Source organism: Lissotriton vulgaris, chromosome 1_1, assembly GCF_964263255.1.
Source record: "Lissotriton vulgaris chromosome 1_1, aLisVul1.2, whole genome shotgun sequence".
NCBI classification, from domain to species: Eukaryota; Metazoa; Chordata; class Amphibia; order Caudata; family Salamandridae; genus Lissotriton; species Lissotriton vulgaris.
In genome coordinates this window covers 899,621,675-899,645,692 of record NC_141685.1, presented here as the reverse complement: position 1 = coordinate 899,645,692, position 24,018 = coordinate 899,621,675, and the positions used below count along the sequence as shown (strand labels likewise).

The window sequence follows — 24,018 nt, the reverse complement described above, 5'->3', positions numbered from 1 at the left end:
ATCATCCATAAGGCGCTCCCTTCCGTTGGACCTTACACAAAAAGACCACCATTGCCTGAACATTTTCTGTCAGCAGCAGCCGCTACAATGGGAGACTTCAATGGATTTCGTTTCAAATTGAAAAACTAGGGCAAAATCTAGCTACAACAAATCGGAATTGTGACGATTCTATAATGAGTTTTACACTTGACATGTATTCGGTGGAAGAGGTAAACTTGAAGTGAATAAATGGAAAGGGGCGACCACTCGGTCCCCCTGAACGTATGGCAGAGTGCCCAGATCCCCCCGGGAAACCATTTTGGGCGGGGGGCGTGTCTCGGCTGGTATGCCCGAAGCGGCGTAGCCGGGGCGCGCCTTTTCCCGCCCAAGAAGGGGTTGTCCTAGACACCTACACCGTTGGTCACGCCCCGTAGGCGTACCAGAGGAGGGTACATGCCCTCCCGAAGAGGAATAAAAGGAGCAACAATCCAGAGAAGCATCCTCTTGTTCCTGTGCTTGGAAACTGCACCCTCTCGTTGCACGTGAGCCCTAGACGGAACAAGGAGCAATTTTGAGAACTTGTAATTTTTGTGTTTCTCTTCCAGGATCCTTCTCTCCCGGTATCTGTGGACCTCTGGAGCCAGGACCTCGTCGAGCAGCTAAGCAGCAAGGGTCAAGTCTCTGACAACGATGCCTGGCAAGAAGGTCGGAAAGAAGGCTGGGATGGAGCAGATGCTCCGCATGTTGGTGAAGGACATGGCGAACATGAAAAAGACAATGGCGGCAATGGATAATACGGGCAGGCCGAAGACGGTTATCGGACCAGCATTGCCGGGAGTAGTTCCTGCAGGGAGAGGTAAAAGGGCCAGGAATAGGGTGGCGGGGGGGAGTCCCCAGTTCCCGAGTCACCCCCGGTAAGCCCAGTTAGTCCAGTCGAAGCCCCGGTACCTGTACCGATCCCAGATGCAGGTCAGCCGATTCCGGTTGTAGTTACGCCCACCAGCGAGGAGGAAATGCCTCCTGAGTTGGCCGCCCAATTGGCCGCTTGGCTCGGAAAGAATACCGAGGGTGCAGCAGCGCCCGGAGACACGGCCAGAGAGGCTAGGTTATTAATGAAGCAGTTGCGGCAATCGCGAGATGCTGCGAAGGCGAATGTCCCTCTTGTTCCCTCACAAGTTCCCACGGGAGAATCAGCGGCTGGCGGTGAAAAATCAGCAGGACCAGCTGCGGAGTCTGGTAAGCAGCCATTGCCAATGGCAAACGGGGGGTCTTTGCCCTCAAGGAGGGAGAAAGTAGTTCAGCATATTCCTCTGGCCACGAAAGAGATGATTTGGGCTGATAAATATGTAAATATGTTTTCGCTCCTGACGGATCATCAGGAGATTGAGTACGTTAAGGCTCAGAAGGATTTGTTGCATCCAAGTGTGTGGCGCACAAAAATGGCGGGCTTCAGGGTGGATGAGACGATTTCTAATGGGCCAAGGCCTTTGGGATGTTTACTGCTATTATGGGTGAACGTAAGCCAGAGATTATGACTGAATTAGCCTGTTATCAGGCACGTATAATGGATTTCTACGAAACATATGAGGGCGATCAATGGAGGGGTTATGATAGTAAATTTCGTAAGGCCAAGGAGCACGATTCGTCTCCGACGTGGGACTGTCTCGACTCCGTCTCTTGGCAGAAGCAGCTGATGCCGGGCACGACGAAGTTTGTCCAGGGACCAATTAATGAAATTTAGGGCATTGCTAGAAGTGTGCATTAGCAAAGAGAAGGTAACTCTCCATCAGTTGCAGCAAGCAGTGGGCCAACTTAACTTTGCCCTCAGGGTGATACCAATGGCCCGCCCCTTTTCCCGCCATGGTCGGTCTCAAAGAAGGACACCACCGTACGAGACTGTCGGTAGAGGTTCGCCAGGATATGCGCATATGGTTGGCATTTCTGGCGGATTTCAACGGTCGAGTGGTATGGAGCAAACCACCAGCATCATCGGAAGAGCTGGGTTTGTGGACCGACTCGGCAGGGAGCATGGGATTTGGCGCCATCTTTGGTAACCGATGGTCGGCGCAAACTTGGCCGACGTGGTGGCAAACCAATGGGCTAACAGGTAACATTGGGTTTCTTGAGCTGTTCCCCATTTTGGTGGCCCTGAAAACATGGCCGGACAATTTCCGTGATCGCTCAGTGGTATTTTGGTCCGATAACATGACCGTTGTTGAATGCATAAATAACCAGGCAGCACGCTGCAAATTGATTTTGAGATTGCTAAAAGAGATTGTCCTACTGTGCATGAGACTGAACGTGCAGTTTAGGGCAAAGCATGTGCCGGGTGTATTGAACCAGGCGGCTGATGCACTCTCTCGTTCCCACATGCAGGCCTTCAGGGGTTATCTACCTTCTGCGGATCTAGTGGCGGCACCATTTCCCGAAACCCTCTGGTCACTCGGTGCCCCGGATTACAGGACCTCGTGGGAGCCAGCTTAGCCCCCAGGACAAGGAAGGCATACGAAGGAGCGTTTCGTTCCTATTGTGCATTTTTGGGTCCGGCAGGAGGGGATAAGTGGGGAGAGGAGGAGTATGTGCTGAAATTTTTGGTAGCACTTCACAAGGCTGGCCGATCTGCAGCGACGGCCAATAGGCACCGGGCCGCCATTGCATTCATGGCGCAGGCTTGTGGCGTTAAGGACCCTACATCGTCCTTTCTGGTTAAGGAGGCATTACGAGGGTGGCAACGCCTCGAGGGTCATAAAGTAGACGAGAGGCGCCCGATTGGCTTAGAAAGACTGTCCCTGTTGATGTCAGTGCTCCCCGTGACCTGTTCCTCCCAGTCCGAAGCAGTGCTGTTCCGGGCCGCTTTCGCATTAGCGTTCCATGGGGCTATGCGGGTGAGCGAGCTGGTGGCAAGGAATAAGAAGGATGTGGGGGGAGGTCTATGTCGGGAACACGTTCAGATCAAGGGTGATTCAATGGTGATCACAATAGCTAGGTCTAAAACTGACCAGAGTACGATGGGGATAGTATTGTGGTCCAGCGCATGCGAGGGACCACCATGTGCCCGGTACAGTGTGTTGAGGAATACCTGGCGCAAAGAGCGGCAGCATGGGGGGGAAGCTTGCTGAGACACACCAACGCCACCCCACTGACAAAGTTTCAGTTCCAGCGGGTGTTAACACTGGCAATCGCGGCAGCGGGCTTGGACCCGAGCGATTTTGGGACCCATTCCTTCAGGATAGGGGCTGCTACAGAAGCTACAGCCAGGGGTCAGAGTGTGGAAACGGTGAAACGATTGGGACGATGGTCCTCAAACTGTTTTAAAAGGTATGTGCGGTTGCACATGTTGTGAAGCTAATGTCATGCACTCACGCTTCTTGTCTTTTGTTTGGTTTACAGTTTCGCGAGCTTGCGAGGCGGGGCGGACTGTGCAGTCGACCCGACACCTGGGAACCAGCGGTCAAAGATCACCGGCTGAGGAAAGAGTGGTGTGGGTCGTTGGCCACTCATACGTGAGGCGAGCCGCGGACGTATTCAAAGCAGGTGACATGATTCACGCAACTGGGGAATACGGGTACAGGGTGACCTTCCATAGAAGGGGCGGGCTCTGTATTGACCAATTTCAGTATTTTATCGAGGAATTGTTAGGGCGGACGAGGTCACCGCCGTCTATACTCATAGTGCATCTGGGGGGCAATGACTTGGTGGCGCTTGGTCGTAGAGTACTCCTTGAGCGGGTTCTATCCACTGTTAGCTGGCTGGCAAAAAGGATTCCGGGGTGCACGATAGCATGGTCACACATGATTCCAAGGAAGGTGTGGCGGGGGGCCCTCTCTGTGTCAGCTTTGAATCATTCAGTGAAGAAAGTTAATAACAAACTGGCTAGATTGTTTCGTTCAGGACAGCTGCACTGTATCCCGCATGGATGTATCCGGGGTGATAATATGTATCTCAAAGACGGGGTTCATTTGTCCCGGGAGGGGAATGTCTTACTCATAGGAGACTTCTTGGCATGGTTACGGGGTTTGTATAGTCACAACCTTTAGTAGGAGTGTGGGGGGTCCGGATAGCCGGTCAACTATCCGGCCTGTGGCGGTAAGGTCATGATCGGTGAGCAGTAATTTTCAAGATCCCTAGAGGGGGCGCCACCCATTATGGATGGGAGCGCCCGGGGGGAGGCGGCCATTGGCCCCTCACACGGGGAGGTGGCACCCACTAAGTATGGGGTCGCCGAAGGGAAGGCGGTCATAGGCCCCTCCCAGGGGAGGAGGCAGCTCGATGCCCCTCCTAAGAATTTCCCGGGGCCAGGATATCCGCGACGGCGGATGTGGTGAACAGTGTGGGGTGGGAGGGGGGTCCACGCTACCTTCTAGACACCTCACACGAGTCCTCGGACGACCACTAAGATGGCGTCGAGTTAAATAAGGGGCCCCCGCTAAGACAAGGGAAATTGGAAGTTGGCACAGAGGTACAGTCCTCTGTGCGACCGCCCCTCACACCGTGAGGGGGGAGTTCTGGTAGTAGGGATCTGACACCGGTTACGACCTTGCCGTTGGCCCGTAATGTTAGGATGTACAATTTTTATTTTTAGAAAGTATGCATTTGCAGGATGTTTAGACTCGGCTAGGAGAACCTTTGTATTAGAGATTTGTTAAGGTTAGCCAATAAATGTGACTGCAGTGAAATGTATAAATGAAAAATTGTACATGATATGAAACTGTTATTTTAATGTTTTAATTTTGTTTCATATTTTAATAAATACGGCCGGGAGGGTAACTCCCTCCCGCCTTCCATAAGTTTAGAACTGTGTCCGTCTTCCCATCCTTGGGGATTGTGTTAGGAGGGGGTGATAGGCATCCCGGCCATATGGAAAGGGGCGACCACTCGGTCCCCCCGAACGTATGGCAGGGTGCCCGGATCCCCCCGGGAAACCATTTTGGGCGGGGGGCGTGTCTCGGCTGGTATGCCCGAAGCGGCGTAGCCGGGGCGTGCCTTTTCCCGCCCAAGAAGGGGTTGTCCTAGACACCTACACCGTTGGTCACGCCCCGTAGGCGTACCAGAGGAGGGTACACGCCCTCCCGAAGAGGAATAAAAGGAGCAACAATCCATAGAAGCATCCTCTTGTTCCTGTGCTTGGAAGCTTGACCCTCTCGTTGCACGTGAGCCCTAGACGGAACAAGGAGCAATTTTGACCCACCCACCAACCCCTTATGGCAACGTTAGTAAATGCAATAAAGTTGATTTACGTTGATAGTATCTTTTTTCCAGGGTTTATTTTAGTATGTAATAAAGGTGTCAATGTTTGAACTGCAATAAAGTGATTTGCTTCATAACAATTCTCTTATCCAGTTGAGCGAGGTTTCACGGTCTAATTAAATGTGTGGCATGTGTAGATAAGTGGAGGAATAGGACAATGTCCAGTTAACCGTTTATCGCTCTCTTCATTAGGTTCAAAAACGTCGTATTTATTTTGGTCTGGCGGTAAGGTCATGATCGGTGAGCTGTAATTTTCAAGATCCCTAGAGGGGGCGCCACCCATTATGGATGGGAGGGCCCGGGGGGAGGCGGCCATTGGCCCCTCACACGGGGAGGCGGCACCCACTAAGTATGGGGTCGCCGAAGGGAAGGCGGTCATAGGCCCCTCCCAGGGGAGGAGGCGGCTCGATGCCCCTCCTAAGAATTTCCCGGGGCCAGGATATCCGCGACGGCGGATGTGGTGAACAGTGTGGGGTGGGAGGGGGGTCCACGCTACCTTCTAGACATCTCACACGAGTCCTCGGACGACCACTAAGATGGCGTCGAGTTAAATAAGGGGCCCCCGCTAAGACAAGGGAAATTGGAAGTTGGCACAGAGGTACAGTCCTCTGTGCGACCGCCCCTCACACCGTGAGGGGGGAGTTCTGGTAGTAGGGATCTGACACCGGTTACGACCTTGCCGTTGGCCCGTAATGTTAGGATGTACAATTTTTATTTTTAGAAAGTATGCATTTGCAGGATGTTTAGACTCGGCTAGGAGAACCTTTGTATTAGAGATTTGTTAAGGTTAGCCAATAAACGTGACTGCAGTGAAATGTATAAATGAAAAATTGTACATGATATGAAACTGTTATTTTAATGTTTTAATTTTGTTTCCTATTTTAATAAATACGGCCAGGAGGGTAACTCCCTCCCGCCTTCCAAAAGTTCAGAACTGTGTCCGTCTTCCCATCCTTGGGGATTGTGTTGGGAGGGGGTGATAGGCATCCCGGCCATATATATATGTACATTTGTGAACAACTATAGAAAAGGTGCGCTTGAGGAGGAAATGTTATATTAGGATATTTAATAAAGCGCTTGGCTGCCCCAGCAATGGGTCGTCCCAGAGCTTTCAAGTCTGCATAGATTCTGATTTGAGTGAACATGATCTCGCAGGGAAGGGACAATGATATCACGAAGGCCATAAGAACTCTGTTCGGGCAAAGGCGAACTTAAATCAGGAAACTTTGCATGCTCTAAAATTTGCAACAAAAAACTTTGCACTTCTGTACTCCCAGTTTGAATTCACAGCAGTGAGTGTCCCTCAATTTGCTGTCAAGGCAGTGAGGGCCACTTCCAGAGTGATGTCACTGCAGCGAGGGCTGCTCCCAGTGTGATGTCAATGCAGCGAAGGCCGCTTCCAGTATGATGTCACTCCAGTGAGGGCCAGAATGTTGATAACAAATTACAGTTAGGCCAATCCCAGATCAGGGTTAAACAAACATTTGCAATGCAATAGGTCTCGCTTTGTTTGAGCTATTGGCATTGTAAATGACAATGCCTTTTATTCATTTGCATCGGTACGTAAACAACCACTTTGTACTTATAGTCCATGCTTATGAGAAGCAAGGCTGGCAGTCTCTTTTACTGCCAGCCTTGCTCATCGTAAGCAAGGACTATACGTTCAAAGTGTGTGTTTATGCACCGATTGCAGGTTTTAAAAACAAATGAATAAAAGGCATTGCCATTTACAATGCTAATAGCTCAAACTTTAATAATGCGAGACCTATTGCATTGTAAATGCTTGTTAAAATTCTTAAAGCCTCCTTATGGGATCTAGAGGGAATCTATAGGTAAGTGTTTAGATGTGTGTGTAGATGTAGGAATCACTGCGTGGATTTTTAGAAACTTGTATTGGTGTGTCAATGGTTTCAAATATAGTACTTCATATTTTATAATGAGTGCTGAAAAGTTATACTAGTGTATGATAAGATGTATCAGATTGTCATGTGGATGATGTCATCAGTGATGTCATCAGTGGTGTCACTGACCATGTCATGAATGTTGTAATATGGGACATCATCAGCAGTGGATTGCGGGTGCGAGTTATAGTTAGTACAACTAACTATAACGGGGGAATTTTAATGGTTTTGTACGAGTGAAATGTCCAACTAACTATAACACCCCTAAAACCTATCGTTTTTTCAGTGAATTTCTAAGGTTTTTAAAATGGCAATTCCTAACTATAACTTGTCTGAAACCTATGGTTTTTTCAGTGAATTTCAAGGTTTTTAAAATGGTAATTCCTAACTATAACTTGTCTGAAACCTATGGTTTTTCAGTGAATTTCAAGGTTTTTTAAATGCTAATTCCTAACTATAGCATGTCTGAAACTTATGGTTTTTTTCAGCAAATTTCAAAGGTTTTGTAAATGACAATTTTTTAATGTAGTTATTGTTATTTTTATTTATTATACTGATTTTCTACATTTTTTTAAACAGTTTATTTTTAGATATTTTTTTTATAAATTACATTATAATTACATTACAAAATATACTTTCTCAGAACGAATTAGTTTAGTTTAAATACTTTTCAAATAGGCAATAGACTTTTACGTACAGTAGTTACAGTTGTTGCAATGGGCAAATCAATTTCAAACACAATGCAACATTGAGGTAAATGTGAATTTCTAGTTAAATGCAATTAATTACTTATTGGATTACTTTTCTAACCACAGGATTGATTCCTAAATTCAGTCCTGAGACATCACCTGTAAACAGTTAAGTAAAAGCGGTTTGGTTACAGTAGTGATTTTTAAGGAATACTATTGTATTTTAAAAGATGACACTTAGAAACTTTTTCACATAGAATCACCAATGTTATCCAGTGGGAGGAAATTCACTTAGCAGGTAAGTAGTGTTATTGTTACTTTTTTTTACTCAGTGGTGGATCCTGGTTCCAGCACGGGTGCATCTCCAGTAAACAGTTGAAAGAATGCGTTTAAGTCATACAGGCAATTTTTAAGGAATATTTTTAGTTTGTGAAAAAAGACACTTAGAAACTTTTCTGGGGAGAACCAGACAATGGATTCCTATGGAAGGAAATACAAGTTACTGGTAAGTATGGTTAGAATTACTTTTCAGGATCATACTGGGGTCAAAGAAGCAGCACTGAGGTCACTTCTGATAACAGGTGAGTAAATCGGAATTCGTAGTTCTTCTGATTTTATAGGAATTTTTTAAAGTTCAAAAACTCCACACTTAGGAGAATTTCCAAGTGAAACCAGTCAATGTTAGCCAAGGGAGGAAATTCAAGTAACTGGTATGTACAGTTAGAATTACTTTTCATGATCAGTACTGGGCTCAAAGATGCAGCACTGACATCTCTTCTGATAACAGGTGAGTAAATCGGAATTCGTAGTTCAGCTTATTTTTAGAGGAATATTTCTACATTTCAAAAATCAACACTTAGAAACTTTTCAGCTGAAAACCACACAATGGATTCCTATAGAAGGAAATACAAGTTACTGGTAAGTACGCTTAGAATTACTTTTCAGGGTCAGTGCTGGGCTAAAAGATGCCGCACTGGGTTCTCTCCTGATAACAGGTGAGTGAATAGGAATTCTTAGTTTGGCTGATTTTAGAGGAATATTTGTACAAAGGTGAAGGAAGGGGGCGGGGCCTGAGGTAACATGTGTGCAAACACGCCCTGTGGCGCGTTTTGAGTTGCAGGATTTAGTCCCCTTGAATCCTGAGATCCCCTGGGGGCCAACTAGCCCACCAGGTACCTCTAGTATGCGCCAGGGGGCTGCGATGCAGAGAGGTGTTCAGAGGCCACTCCCTTTTTACAACACTCTAACGCAGCTCCATGGCGCTTACTAGAGGTACCTGGTGGGCTAGTTGGCCCCCAGGGACCCTCAGTATTGACAAGGAATTAATTCCCCAACATAAACCGTGCCACAGGGCATGTTTGCACACATGTGAACTCAGGCCCCGCCCCCTCCCTTCACCACTGTGCAAATGCACCCCGTGACGCGTTTTAAGTTGGGGAATTAATTCCCCTTCAATACTGGGGGTCCCTGGGGTCCAACTAGCCCACCAGGTAGCTCCAGTAAGCGCCACAAGGCTGCATTGCAGAGAGGTGTAAAAAGGGGCATGGACTGGAGCACCTCTCTGCAACGCAGCCCTGTGGCCCTTACTGGAGGTACCTGGTGGGCTAGTTGGCCCCCAGGGGGCCCCCAGTATTGCAGGGGAATTAAATACCCAATTTAAAACACTCCACAGGGTGCGTTTGCAGAGTGTGTTTGTGAGGGGGCGGGGCCTGGGGATGATTGCGTCTTTTTAAATAATAATAATGGAAAAGGGGGCTGTGTGGCCTCCCTTCCTTTTACTTTTTTTGGGCCCTGTGGACCCCCTCCCCAGGGCCTGATCCCCAAATATAATTTTTTCCAGTTTTTTATGGGAAGGGCCCTCCCGTGGCCAATTCCGGGCCTTGGGGACCCCATCCCCCAGGGCATGGGCAATTATTTTTTCTTTTTTATGGAGGGTGGCTGCATAGCCCCCTCCTCAGGCCACTTCAAGGCCCCGGGGACCCCATTCCTAAGGGCTGGCCTTTTTTTCTTTTTTTTTAATGGGTAGGGGGGCCGCATGACCCCCCTCCCGGGCCACTGGTAGCCCCGGGGATTCCATCCCCCAGGGCTGGCCCATACCATTGGGGACTGTGGGGGGTCCCCAATCCTCCCACAGTCCCGCCGCCTCCACGCCTCCTGCGGGAGCCGGCATTGCTTTTCCATATGGGGAGCAGCTAACATGCTGCTCCCCATATGGATAAGCAATCTGCTTTGCTTCATTGAAGCGAGAACAGGTTTCCTTGCTCTCGCTTCAATGAATAAAAGCAATTTGCAATGGCAGGGTGGGAGCTGCCAGGCTCCCGCCCTGTCATTGCAAACAGCAGTGTCCGGGTGGTGAGCACCCCGGGACACTGCAGGAGCTGGTCCTGGGGAGTGGAGGTCCCCAGGGCCATTGAGGGCTCCAGGAGGGGGCTGTGTGGCCCCCTCCCACATTTTTAAGATGCCCCGGTGGGTGGTGGTCCACGGGGCTGGAGGGCCTGAAAGCCGCCCACCCAATTTTACTAAGCCCCGGGGGGTGGCAGTCCCTGGGGCTGGGGGGGCCTGAGAGTCCCCCACCCATTTTATAGAAGCCCCAGGGGGTGGTGGTCCCCAGGGCTGTGGGGGCCCCGTGAGTCCCCTGCATATATTAAATTAGAGCCCCAGGGGGTGGCGATACCCAGGACTGTGGGGTCTGAGAACCCCCCACCCATTTTAAAGAAGCCCCTGGGGCTGGCAGTCCCCTGGGCTGCGCGGGGCCCGTGAGCCCCCCGCATATAATACATTTGAGCCCCGGGGGTGGCGGTCCCCGGGGCTGGGGGGCCTCAGAGCCCCCATTTAATGCTCAAAGGCCTGGGTGTTGGCAGTCCACGGGGCTGGGGGGCCTGAGAGCTCCCCACCCATTTGATAGAAGCCCTGGTGGGTGGCGGGTCCCGGGGCTGCGGGGGCCCCATGAGCCCCTGCATATATTAAATTAGAGCTCTGGGGGGTGGCGGTCCCTGGGGAGTGTGGGTGGGATTAGGACCCCTCACACTTTTGTTTTTAATAATGCCCACAGGATTTGGCCCTCCCGGGGGCAAATTAAAATATTTACAGTGGGAGACTGCATTTCTGGCGGTCACCAGTAGGTAGTTATAGTTAGGACCTAGGAAATCCGCAACATTCTATTCCCAATAACTTTAGCGCTGATTGATGATTTTTTGAGAAATTTTCCAAACTTTTGGCCAGCTCTGGTTAGCTCCTATCCTGAAAGTTTTGGGGTGATTCGTCAAGTGGGGGCCGAGAAAAAAGGGGGGTCCCAAAACATGTTCTCCCCATACAATTTCCCATAGGACCTTTAGCCACAGCTACAGCCCGAATGGCTGAGCGGAATGACATCAAATTTGGCAAGGAGGAAGTACTCAGTTCAGACTTGTGCCTTTTGCTTAAATGGTGTAAATCTGTTCAGTAGTTCCTGAGAAATTTTCAGTTAACGTCATTTATACATCTATGGGCGCGGTGGATCCGCAGAGTGAGCGAGGATTGTCATCGTACCATAAGCGCACCCTTCCGATCATGCGCTGAATGCTAATTGGCTGACAAGTGGTTGTCCACATTCAAAACTAGGAACTGTTGGCAGCCATTTTGTGCCTCGGTAGCAACGAGGCTGAGGAAGTCAGTGGAATATGTGTGCAAAACGTAGAAAGGGTGCAGGGTAGAAAAATGTTTACTCTCTAGACCTGCTTAGGGGGTCCCAAAAGGACCCCCAGGGTCCACAATTATTTTTCTTCTTTAAACCTGGCAGGTACGTGTAGGGTGCGCGGACTGTGCTGTAAAATTAATAAAATAAAACAGAGGTTTTTTTATAATTAGTTCCCGAGGGATTAATTACCGGGGGCAACATTATTACATTTTATGTGGGGCCCAGAGGGGCCTCCCAGCCTCGGGGATCGTCAACCCCAGGGCTAAAAATTAAAAAATGGTGGGGGGAGTGGTCCAAGGTCCCCAAAGCCGCAGGGACCACCACCCCTACCACCCTGCTTTATGTATTGTGGGAGTGGGACTGTGTGGCCCCCCTCCTGGAGCACTCAAGGGCCCGTTACCCCCCGGGGCTAAAAAGAACAATTCTTTGGGGGGCTGCAAGGTCTCCAAAGCCCTGGGAAGCACCACTCCCCAGGGCTTTATGTATTGTGGGAGGGCCGGCTCTTGCTGTGTCCCAGAGTGTCCATCCTGCCCTCCCATAGCAAGGAAATCTGTTCTCTCTTTCAAAATCTAAATCAGATTGCTTTTCCACATGGGGAGCTGCATGTTAGTAGCTCCCCATGTAAAAAAGCAATGCCGGCTCCCAAACGCTTAGAAGTTGTGCACCAAAGACGCTGTAGTCACACAGCCTACAGATTATGAGTCGTGCATCCAGCGCATGCACACCAGGGGGCCACACTGAGCACTGCACTGGGTGCGCAACTTTTAATTTTACCGTAAAAAATTGGCCCCTATCAGTAATTTTGAATATTCCCGGGGACCCTATCCCCCGAGTCTTATAAAAATGTTGGGGGCCATGGGGGGTGCCACAATGCCCCCACAATCTCGCCGGCTCCCCACGTTGTTCGGGAGCCGGCATTGCTTTTCTGCATGGGGAGAGACTAATTTGCATGTGGAAAAGCAATCTGGTTTGGATTTTGAAAGTGAGAACATGTTTCACTGCTGTGTCTTTCAAAATGCAAACTAAGTTTGCTATGGGAGGGCGGGAGCCACGAGACTCCCGCCCTCTTATAGCAAACAGCAGTGTCCGGGGGTAGGCACCCCGGGACACTACAGGAGTCGGCCCTGGGGCATGGTGGTCTCCAGGGTCTTCGAGGGGTGCAGGCGGAGGGCCACGCAGTCTGCTTCCCACAATACACAAATACCCGGGGGTGGTGGTTCCTGGGGCTTGAGGGGCGTCATTGAGGTCCCCACACTTCCTATTTTGCAGGGGGAGGCTTGGAGCTCCCCACAACCATTTGTTTTATAGCCCCGGGGGTGGCTCTCAGTCTTGTATAGGAAACAGCAATGTTGAGAAAATCTTCTGGTAAGATAACAAAGGATTTTGAAGTCCATTTTCAGCGGTTTTGTTGTAGTTTGCAGGTGTTAATGCGACGACAATTTTAACTCCGTCTTTGTAAATATGCCACTAGGTTTTGTAATGTCTACAATCTTGTCTTCCATTTAAATAGGCAGGAAGTATTTATTGAAGTTCCTTGTGAATCGTGAAGCAACACTGTCTAATGGTGATCGATAAAGAATGTAATGAGTTATGGACTTGTTTTGCTCGTAATGTGCATAGGGGCAGATTTACAAGTTCATTGCGTTACTATTGCATTACTTTTAAGATGTGAAAAGTGACGCAAAAGTGGCGCAAGGAGGTTGTAAATCTGGTACACAGTGTTCTGTTTTACTTTGCTTTCCTTTCTGTAATGTAGAGGATCCAGGGTAAATATAACGGCTTCTGTACAGCCAGTACCTTTCAGCCCTACCCTCAAACAGTTTTCTGCCTGTTACCATAGTGACAGTTCATAGAACACTTACGTAAGCACAGAGGTTAAAAGTTCATCACTCTATGTTGCAAATGGAAAAAGTTACTGTGCTGGAGTGTAAAACTTTGCCATAGGAACCGTTAGTCGCAGCTATAGACTCCGGTAAAGATCTGGTAAAGAGTTAGCCTCAGAATTATACTTCAAATTATAAATACCATTTCTATTTTTAAATGTTTTCTAAGTATATTATTATCACACTAAATAATAGTGAAATGTTTTCAGAAAAAGAAGGTGTATTTATATGTTTTTATTAACTTTTATTAAAACAACAATAAATAACTAGAAATGTAACTTAAAGATAACAGTATAAAAAAATGACAAGAAACATAACTTTAACAAAATAATATAATAAGCAAAATTTGATATGGACTGCAATAGAAGTACGGTAGGTAATCTGCAAAACAAAAATGAAAATTAGTGTTTAAAATTAGATCGTTGTGACTAAATGAGGTCAAACATTACAAGTCAAGGTAACACCTGCCGATATTTCCTTATTTTTACGTCTGCAGTGTGCCTGATACATTTCACTTGTCTTATAGGCCCGCGTTCAAGAGGTGTCTGTATGGAAGTGCCTACTGCGCCAGATTTACACTATGGATCAACCGCTCTTTAAAATGATTCAGAGATGAGACAGATTTAGATGAGAGATCAAGTCATTATGTAGGACAATATTCTTTAGGGTTTATTTACTAAACTCTTGCGCTACATTTGTGTTACTTTTTCCATGTTAAAAGTGATGCAAAAGTGGCGCAAGGGGCTTTTTTATTTCTAATGTATTTAATTGGAGTGATTGTATATCTAGGCTGCTCTGCTTACCTTGTGTAAACACTGTGACTAACAGAGTTCACAACTTCAGCTCAGTTTTGGTTGGTCACGGTAGAGTGGGCAGCAGCATCCATAACTTTAAAAGAGAAAGAGAAACGATGTGAGAAAGAGTGAGAGAGAGAGAGAGAAAAAACAACATTAAAACTGTGAGAGAAAGTTGTAGATGGAGCAGTTAATACTGGAGAAAATCTTCGTAGCTCACCTTTTTGCTTCCTTTGTGTGTCCTAGCACGTGCTGGTTCACAGTGCACCCTCCAGTTTAGTGATCTGAAAGATAGTATATAGAGTTAGTAATAGCATAGTACATACAACTGCACACGTATTTTCCAATGTAGTATATCCCATGCATTCCCATTGCATAGCGCTGAGTTCTCAATATTGCGTATCTAGACTGTTGCACCCCATTGACACACAGAGTCCGGAGGTGAGTGTTTTTCTTGGGAAGTCAGAGGCAGATTTAGAAGCTCCTTGTGCCACTTTTCCCATGTTAAAAGTGACACAAAGTGGCGCAAGGGGCTTGTACATCTTCCCCTCAAACTGTTGTAACCTATCTATTCTCACTGCCCGGATGTAATTGTACATTCCTACGCAGTGAAGCTGCTGCACACTACCCACTCTCTCCTTTCACAGATGACTTGTTGTTGTTTCGGGAAACAAGCTTCTTTGCTCTCCTTGTGCCATTGGCCTGATTCAAAGAGGGTGCACTACGTGTCGAAGCAGCCTTCTCAGAAGTTGTTACGATGTCCACACATCATCGCAGAAAGGATGTATGGCTTTACGGCGCATGCTTTTACACCGCGTGCCGTTACAACGCGTTTTTTTTCTACGCAAGTCGTTACCACGACTTGCGTTGAAGGGGGTGCGGACTTAGGAATTTTTTAATTTACTATTCCAACACCAGCCTATGTACAGTAGGGAAGGTGTTGGATAGTAAATAAAAAAAATCCTTGACCTGCAGCGCACTCCAGCGCAAGTCGTGGTAACGACTTGCGTTGAAAAAAACGCGTTATAACGGCATGCGGTGTAACAGCCGCGTTGTAAAGGCTGTTCCCCTCGCAGAAACCTCGAACTTTGAGCTTTAGAGGTGTTGGAGGGACGCCAATTTGTGAAACACAACCTGTAAGATAAAAAGGAAGTTAACATTGTGTGCCATTTTTTTATCAAAGGCGAGAGGAAATGAGAGTGACTGCAAAGAATATTCGCAGCTCACCTTCCTGTCACTGGTGTGTTTTTCACCACATGCCGGGACATAATTCACCCTGAAGCTCTACATATAAAAGATAGTAAAAGAAAGATGTTATGATTGGTGTTTGTTACTATCTTAACCCTTTCCTTGCTGCCATCGGCCATTGGCCGACGGCAGCACTACCTTCCCAGTGCTGCCGTCGGCTAATGGCCGACACGGCCCCGCCCGCGCACAGAAACGCCCGCACCGCGGCGGAATTACCGCTGCGGTTAACGGGTTAATGGAAAGTTGAATAACATTGCACTTTTTTCACATTTTCCCTCTCGCATATTTGTATAGTTTATATTCCGGACGTTTGACCGATTATAAAAACGTTCCTACTATTGGAAAAAATATATATTAATGCAATAACATTCGGTATATAGGATTGCGTTCATCTAAATCGATTTTTGTATCCAGTCTGCTGCAGCCCATCGACTCCCTCTGATGCGCACCCAGGCCTCTCTGCTCACCTTTTCGTGGACAGGACACCTTCTACATCATGCAGTCCCGCTCTGCCACCAAGAAATCTGACATATGCCGAGTCTTGATATCGGTATGGGTAACGACATACTCGTGCTCTCATCATCATCATCACAGGTTCTTTACTCACTCAGTCCATCCGGTACCACTAACTCAGTGACCAAAGAGGCCACGCATGTGGTGGAGGGCCCCTGTTCGGTGGTTCGGGCCTACATGAGGCGTCCAAACCACCAGGACTGGCCATCACCGTGCTTGCGATGGGAGCAACTCTAAAATGGTGTACTTTTTTATTGGTACGGTCACGTGTGTAGTGACGGATGCGCTGGATGGGTGTGGTGTAGGTGTATACCAGCCATGAGGGAGTGTGTGTGTGCCGTTCTGACAACTAGACCTGGAACTAAGAAATCACTACAATGGAAATCTGGGCAATGTTTCGTTGTTGTGTTTTCCTGGAAGCGTAAGCGGAGTGGGCTGGCCTGACGTATGCCAGTGCTGCGCGAGGCTCTGAACCATGATTCCGGAGCTATAGGGGTGGTCCCGTCGTGAGTTATATGAGAAATCAAGTGATTCGGGTGTCCGTTTTGTAGTGCTGACGTCACCCGGTTCTTAAAAACAAATGTGTCATTATATCTGTAAAGTCCCACAACTTGGCCAACATAGAAGGTACAGGGTATTACTGACTCTATATTCCTTCATAGTTGCATACATAAAAGATGGTGGACATAACACATTTCTGCGATTATGAATGTTTATTGTACATTCAGTGGGGTGTTGTAGCTGTAGTAATACAGGGTTGTGAAAGGTTTAAGTTGTAGTTTTTAGCACATGAAGGGCAGCTAATGTGGTTATTCAGGTACACTGTAGAACTTGATGCTGGAAATCAGTGTTCGAGTCTCGGAGTTGCGTCCACATCCTGTTATTGTAGAGTAAGGACGTAATGTACGCGTGCCTGAAAATGTATTGTAAATACGGTGCTCATGTAAATAGCTGATATCGTTTTGGTTTGATTTTGCACTTCATAAATATGCTTTAAAAAAATAATACAATACAATATAATGTGGTAGGGTGGAGGAGCAGCATTTTACAAACATAATAAATACACAGACACAGATAGATAGTTGAAGTGGGTTTGGGCACGTGTGCTCGATTCCATTTTATTACGTTGTTGGTATCAAGTAGAATAGTAATCATGATATCATATACAGATATTTAATCATAAACGGTTTATGACTTCTGCTGTACAAAGGTAGGAGCATTGTATGTGAAATAATACACAAAAGATTCTATGGTAAAGGGTTCATGAATTGTGGTGCACTGAGGTTGGGGCAGTTTGTGTGGAGGTTGCGATGAATCGTGGTCCAGGCAGACCGCACTAGTAAAAATGTGTTTTGACTATTGAATTTTGCCTTAACAAGGGCATGTGGCAATTATTTACGGTGTACGGAGTTAGTGGTACATCTGGTGTTTATCGTGCGCTCACCCTCCGATGATGCGTGGTCTGAGCAGGCTGAACTGAAATCATTCACTGTTGCATACTGGACTATATGAACTTTGAGGGGGAAAAAAACTAGCATTGATGGTTATAAATTGCTGTGCAAGCTAGGTGTACTTATTGCTCCCCATAAAAAATTAAACGATTCCACTTCACGCAGTGCATTGTAACTTTTACAAATTGGGGATGTATGTCTGGTGGTGATGTTGAAGGTGATATCCCAGAGGTACTTGGTATTGCCGGTGGTGGAGGTACATTTTGGTGCAATTTTCTACATTCTTTGTTATCATAGTTCACAGAATGCAACGATTGAAGGTGCTTGCGCATACTAGCAGTTTAACAGCACTATTTTTTTCTCTGCTTTAAATAAATCGAGGCTGAATTTAATACTGTCTGTAGTGTAGATGAAAAGGTAAATTCAAGTTGTGAACCCTACTGTGCACAGTGTACAGGGAAGCTAGTAGTCAGTACAGTTATAGAACAATGCTTTTTTCACTTTTTTTTAACAAACTCTGAATACATACAGTATAATTGTCTCTGCATTAAATAAATCAAGGTTGAATTTCCTGCTGTCTATAGTGTAGATGCAAAGGTGAATTCAAGTTGTAAACCCTGCTGTCCGCAGTATACATCTTAGGGTGGAGTGCATCATCTGCAATTATAGTGGAAGTGGAAGATCGAACATGTATGCAGCATGCATTTTATTATTCAACTAAATCTTTAAGTGATATAAAAACAAGTTTTGAAGGAAGCATACTAAAAAGATATTTTGTAGGGTGTGATAGTTGTTATACTTAGTTTGGTCTCCACTGAGTTAGTGGTACCTGAAACAACAAGGTTCTGTGGAGCCTGCGATGATGTGTGGACTGGGTAGGACGTGCTGATAGTAATGTTTTTTGTCTTGTGAATTCTGGCTTAGTAAGGCCAAGTGGCGATTTTGTGTAGGTTTGAGGTACATTACTTTATTTGGTACTGCACTTTATGCATAATGAATGAAGAATCAGTTAAATTCTGCCAGAATACGGCCATGTGGTGATGAATTATGGTACACAGAGTTAGTAGTACCTTTGAGACTGAGCGTGTACATAACTTGCGATGATGTGTGGTCCCTATAGGCCGCACTGGGGATAATGTTTTTTGACTACAGAATTTTGCCTTAATAAAACCTTGTGGTGATTATTTATGGTGTACTGAGTTAGTGGTATGTCTGGTGTTTAACGTGTGCTCACCCTGCGATGATGTGTGGTCTGAATGGGCTGCAGTCAAAGCATTGAATGATGCATACTGGACTGTATATACTTTGGGGGGGGAAAAAAGTGCTATCGATGGTTATGAATTCTTCAGCAACAAAATTATCAGAATCAGATGATTCTTCCAGTGGTGTAGCCATTTTTATCTCCAAAAAAGAAATTCAGGTTTCCAATGAAGAAAAAGTGTGGTTCAAATTGTGACCTATGCTATCCACAGTGTAGACTATCATTAAGTGTACCTTTGCACTTGCAGCGTGAAATTTATTATTCAAGTAAATCTATAAGTGATATAAAAAAAGTTGTTAAAGGAAGCATAATAAAGGGATAGTATATAGGTTTTGATAAATGTTATACTTAGATTGGTATTGTAGTCTGCAAATAATAAATCAACAGTGTAATTAATTGTGAGCTCTGATGACCGCAGTGTAGGCAGGAGGCAGCGGTTAGCAAGAGCCCAAGTTCACGTGGCATTGATTAGAGATGCACAGTATTGGTAATTTAGTGTGTGTGCAGGCAGCGATGATAAGTGGTGCAAAGAGTTAGTGGCACCTGAAGCAACAATGTTCTGTGGAGCCTGCGATGATGTCTGCTCCGAGCAGGACGCACTGGTAGCAAAGTCTTTAAAATCAAGTTATCTAATAAACATTGGTTGTCCTTTCACAGCAGTAAGTTGCAGTAGTTCTCCAAAAACAATGATATATTTTCTTCCAAATAAAACATCTGACTCAATACGGTCACGTGGCAATGATTTTTGGTGCACTGAGTTAGTAGTACCTTTGGCGCTGAGCTTGTATGTACCCTGCGATAATGAGTGGTAAAGAGGGGGGCGCATTCTAACCAATGTATTTTCTCTATTGAATTCTGCTTGAATACGGCCATGTGACGATGAATTAGGGTGCAGTGAGTTACTGGTACCTTTGGAACTGAGCGTGTACGTAACCTGTGATGATGCGTAGTCTGGGTAAGCCGCACTGGGAGCACTGTTTTTTGCCTAGTGAATACTGTCTTAATAAGGCCACGGTGAGATGACTTGTGGTGCAGTGAGTTAGTGGTACCTGAAGAACTCAGCGTGTGTGCACCCTGCGATGATTCGTGGTTCAGGCGGGTGGCACTAGTACAATGTTTCTAGGTTATTGTAATGAGTCATGTGCAATCACCATTCCACCTGAATCATGAGCTCTCAAAATGTAGATCTAGGGCAGTTGTCAGCACAGATATCGACAAATGATTTTTGTGACTTATATAAAAAAATCTGAACACATACAGTAGAATTGTCTCTGCATTACATAAATAAAGGCTGAGTTCCCTACTGTCCGTAGTTTAGATGGAAAGCTGAATTCAAGTTGTGAACCCTGTTGTCCACAGAGTACCTTTATGGCAGTAGTCCACAGAAACATCGACTAATGCTTTTTTGTCACATACGTTTACAAAATCTGATGACACAGTAGAATTGTCTCTGCCTTAAATGAATCGAGAATGAATTTAATGTTGTCTGTAGTGCTGATGCGCTTGTGTTATCAAGTGGTAAACTCCGTTGATCGCAGTGTACATTTGAAAGCAGTACTTAGTACAGACATTGAGGAATGTTTTTTGTGGCATCCATTAACAAAATTGTCTCTGCCTTACATAACTCAAAGCTAACTTGAATGCTGTCCGTAATTGTCTCTGTATTAAATAAATGAAGGCTGAATTTCCTACTGTTCAAACTTTAACAAAATCTGAGGACATAGTACAATTGTCTCTTGTTTAAATAAATCTAGACTGAATTCAATGTTTCCTGTAGTGCTGATGCACAACTGGCATCAAGTTGTCAATTCTACTGACCGCAGAGTAGATTGAACGCAGTACTCAGCACAGATACTGATGACAAATTGAGATCCAAAGTTGAATTCAAGTTGTAAACCCTGCTGTCCGCAGTGTAGATCGAAGACAGTAGTTGATACAGACATAATTCTGTGGTGCTGTAGCGCTGAGTTGCAATGGGCCTCTATCTAAGAGGCGTGCGGTCATGGCGGCAGCCACGTAGCAGGGTGGGGACCTTCGCTGCGGCGCAGTCTGTTCTCTTTGCAGAAGTGAACCATGCCCAAGGCGTAGCCTAATTATTTATAGTCTTACTTTGAAGTTGTTTATGTTGGACTGGCCCACTCCGCTTCCACTTCTGTTTCAAAGGGGTGGGGGGTCAACACAGCTACATGACCGAAATATTCCCCAGTGTCTGAGATAATTTGGTTGCATCCACTATTCAGTACACTACACGTATCAATGGTACATCTACACACTGAAAAGTGTTTGATTTCTATAGTGAATTGTGTATAGTATTTCACCGGTAGTCTTAGCTTTGTGTTGATGTTTGAGTTCTTTCCCTTATGCATACTTGGTTGCCACATCTCTGTAGATTGAGCTAGTGTACTGTTGAGGGGATATATTATTTTGGAATGGTTTGTTGTCCTGTTTTGCGCTGCCTCTGAGGTAGTAGGGGGGAGGGGTCCGTGGGGGTGGTTGTGGTGGTCGTTGCACTGGGTATTGTAATTTTTGTTGGGTGTCGGAAGTGTATAATTAGTACCTCTATCACATATTGCTCTTTAAACATGGGTGTGAGTTGGATGTAATTCACGCAGTACATATTCAACGTTATTACAGTAGTTAAATGTTGATGTTAATTTGTAGGTGGTAAGTGGAACTATTGCCTAATTTTTTAGGTAGCATTGCAGATTTGGTTTCTTGTTGAAAATATGGGGAAGTGGTCAACATTATAAGTAGGAATTGTCATTTAAAAAACCTTTGAAATTCACTGAAAAAACCATAGGTTTCAGACAGGTTATAGTTAGGAATTACCATTTAAAAAACCTTTGAAATTCACTGAAAAAACCAAAGGTTTCAAGCAGGTTATAGTTAGAAATTAGCATTTAAAAAACCTTTGAAATTCACTGAAAAACCATAGGTTGTAGGGGTGTTATAGTTAGCTGGACATTTCACTCATACAAAACCATTGAAATTCCTCTGTTATAGTTAGTTGTACTAACTGTAACTCTCGCGTCCGCAATCCACTGGTAATGATGTCACATATTACATCATTCATGACATGGTCAGTGACATCACTGATGACATCTCAAATGACATCACTGATGATATCACGGATGACATTATCCACGTCACAATCAGATACACCTCATCATACACTACTATAATATTTCATCCCTCATTGTAAAATACAGAGTACCATATTTGAATCCATTGACACACCAATAAAAATATCTAAAAACCAACTCAGTGATTCCTATATCTACACAAACATCTAATCAATTACCTATAGATTCACTCATACATGCTGTCAATGATCAATAGAACAGTTTCAAATATACTTATACACCTATATTGACATTACATACCAGCACACATCCTATTTACTTATGGAGTCATCCTACTCACTCATACTTATATTTACTCAGCTACACACTTATACAAACACCACTTGATTTATTCATATAGATAGAAACTCAGACTTAGTGTGTTATAAAATCACTAGTACAAGTATACAGTTACCCATACAGTCACTCGTGTAATCACTGAGTCTTATGTATACTTATTTATATACAACAAATATCACATACACTGCCTATTATTCTAGTTTGTTAGAAATGTACCATTGAGATATATATTTGCTCATCTGCACATCCATATACATGTTCACTCACCCAAACAAGTATTATACAATGTAGACTTAACATCATATACCTACTGAATCAACTATTGACACATCTTTGGGCAGTTACACACCCCCCACCGAACCACACACATTCACTCTCCCATACAAATAATCAGTTAACTAATCAATAACTAATATAGACTCTCACGTAGCTAGTAACCAAATGGTGCAGCAGTTTACACAACAACTGAGAAGGTAATGCAGATATTCACACAGTTTAGTCACTGCCCAATATATATTATTGAGGCACTATAAATTAGAGAAGTAAACAGTCAATCACACTGCTACTAAATATTCCATCCAGACACTTATACATCCACTCATTCTTCAATGCAGATTGCTATATATATAATACAAATTTAAATATGGACCCAAAGCACATTCACTGGATGATGTCATCAGTGATGTCATAAGTGAGGTCACTGACCATGTCATGAATGATGTACTATGTGACATCATCACCAGTGGATTGCGGGCGCGAGAGTTACAGTTAGCACAACTAATAGAGGAATTTCAATGGTTTTGTGTGAGTGCAATGTCCAGCTAAGTATAACACCCCTAAAACCTATGTTTTTTCAGTGAATTTCTAAGGGTTTTTTTAAATGCTAATTCCTAACTATAACCTGCTTGAAACCTATGTTTTTTTCAGTAAATATATATATATGACATCTGCATCATTTGGAAAGGTACACAGGAGGAAGCTCTTTCATTTGTATCTGATTGCAACACCAATTCTCTCAATTTGAAATTCACCGCCAATGTAAGTGTCAATGAGGCAGAATTCCTTGATGTGCATCTATTCATTAAAGACAACAAACTTGAGACCAAACTGCATCGCAAGAGCACTGCGGGCAATGCTATCTTACATGCGCGCAGCTCTCATCCAGCACATACCATTCGCAGCATTCCTTATGGTGAATTCATTAGAATTCATAGAATCTGCAGTGACCATGATTCTTTAACCACATGCCTTGAGAAATCTAGACAGGGCTTCATAAAAAGAGGCTATTCCAGAACCATTCTTGATCAGGCTTTAGTTAAAGCCTTATCAGTGGATCGAGTTTCACTTCTCACACCTAGCGACTCCACCACTGCAAGCACTAACAACACACGGGATGCCACTCATTGTACAGTCAGATTGATCACTACTTTTAGCTCACAAGAGCGCAAGATTAGGCGCATCCTTGGCCCAATGTTATCTGAAACACCCACAATCACATTCAGACGTGCGCCCTCCATGCGTGATGCTCTGGATAGAGCAGCACCTGAAAACCCACCTAAAATCAGCAAAACTAACAAAATGGGCTTTTTCAAATGCACATCTTGTCGTGCCTGTAATTTTGCCACCAACACCACTCATTATGTCACTGCGTTCAGCGATGTACCCATCCCGATTAAAGAATATCTAACATGCAGATATGAGTTTGTTGTCTACAAGCTCAAATGTACATGCAACCTGGAATACATAGGTAGCACTAGGCTGCCTGTTCACCAAAGAATACTCCAACATATTAGAGCTATTGTAAACAGTGACAGTAATTACCCAGTGGCCAGACATTTTGAGGCAATTCATGACAAAAAACTGAAAGACCTGCAATATACTGTTCTATGTTCGGTACCTCAACCGAGCCGCGGCGGTGACCGCGACAAACTACTGAGACAACGTGAATCCCACC

The 24,018-nt window shown here is 45.2% G+C and overlaps 1 protein-coding gene across 2 annotated transcripts in view; it reads right to left on the bottom strand.

Annotated features, from left to right (window-relative positions):
• Positions 1-24,018, bottom strand: part of LOC147748139 (intercellular adhesion molecule 2-like) — a 207,492-nt gene that overhangs the window by 88,124 nt on the left and 95,350 nt on the right. Inside the window, exons 1-2 of one of the 2 annotated variants that reach the window (XM_086958976.1) lie at positions 14,390-14,453; positions 14,179-14,263 (exon numbers count right to left, since the gene is read on the bottom strand). The exons of the other annotated variant lie outside the window; for it this stretch is intronic. The gene's annotated coding sequence lies outside the window, so the exon portion shown is untranslated. Of the gene's footprint in view, positions 1-14,178; positions 14,264-14,389; positions 14,454-24,018 lie in introns of those variants that run through there. 2 annotated transcript variants of the gene reach the window in all.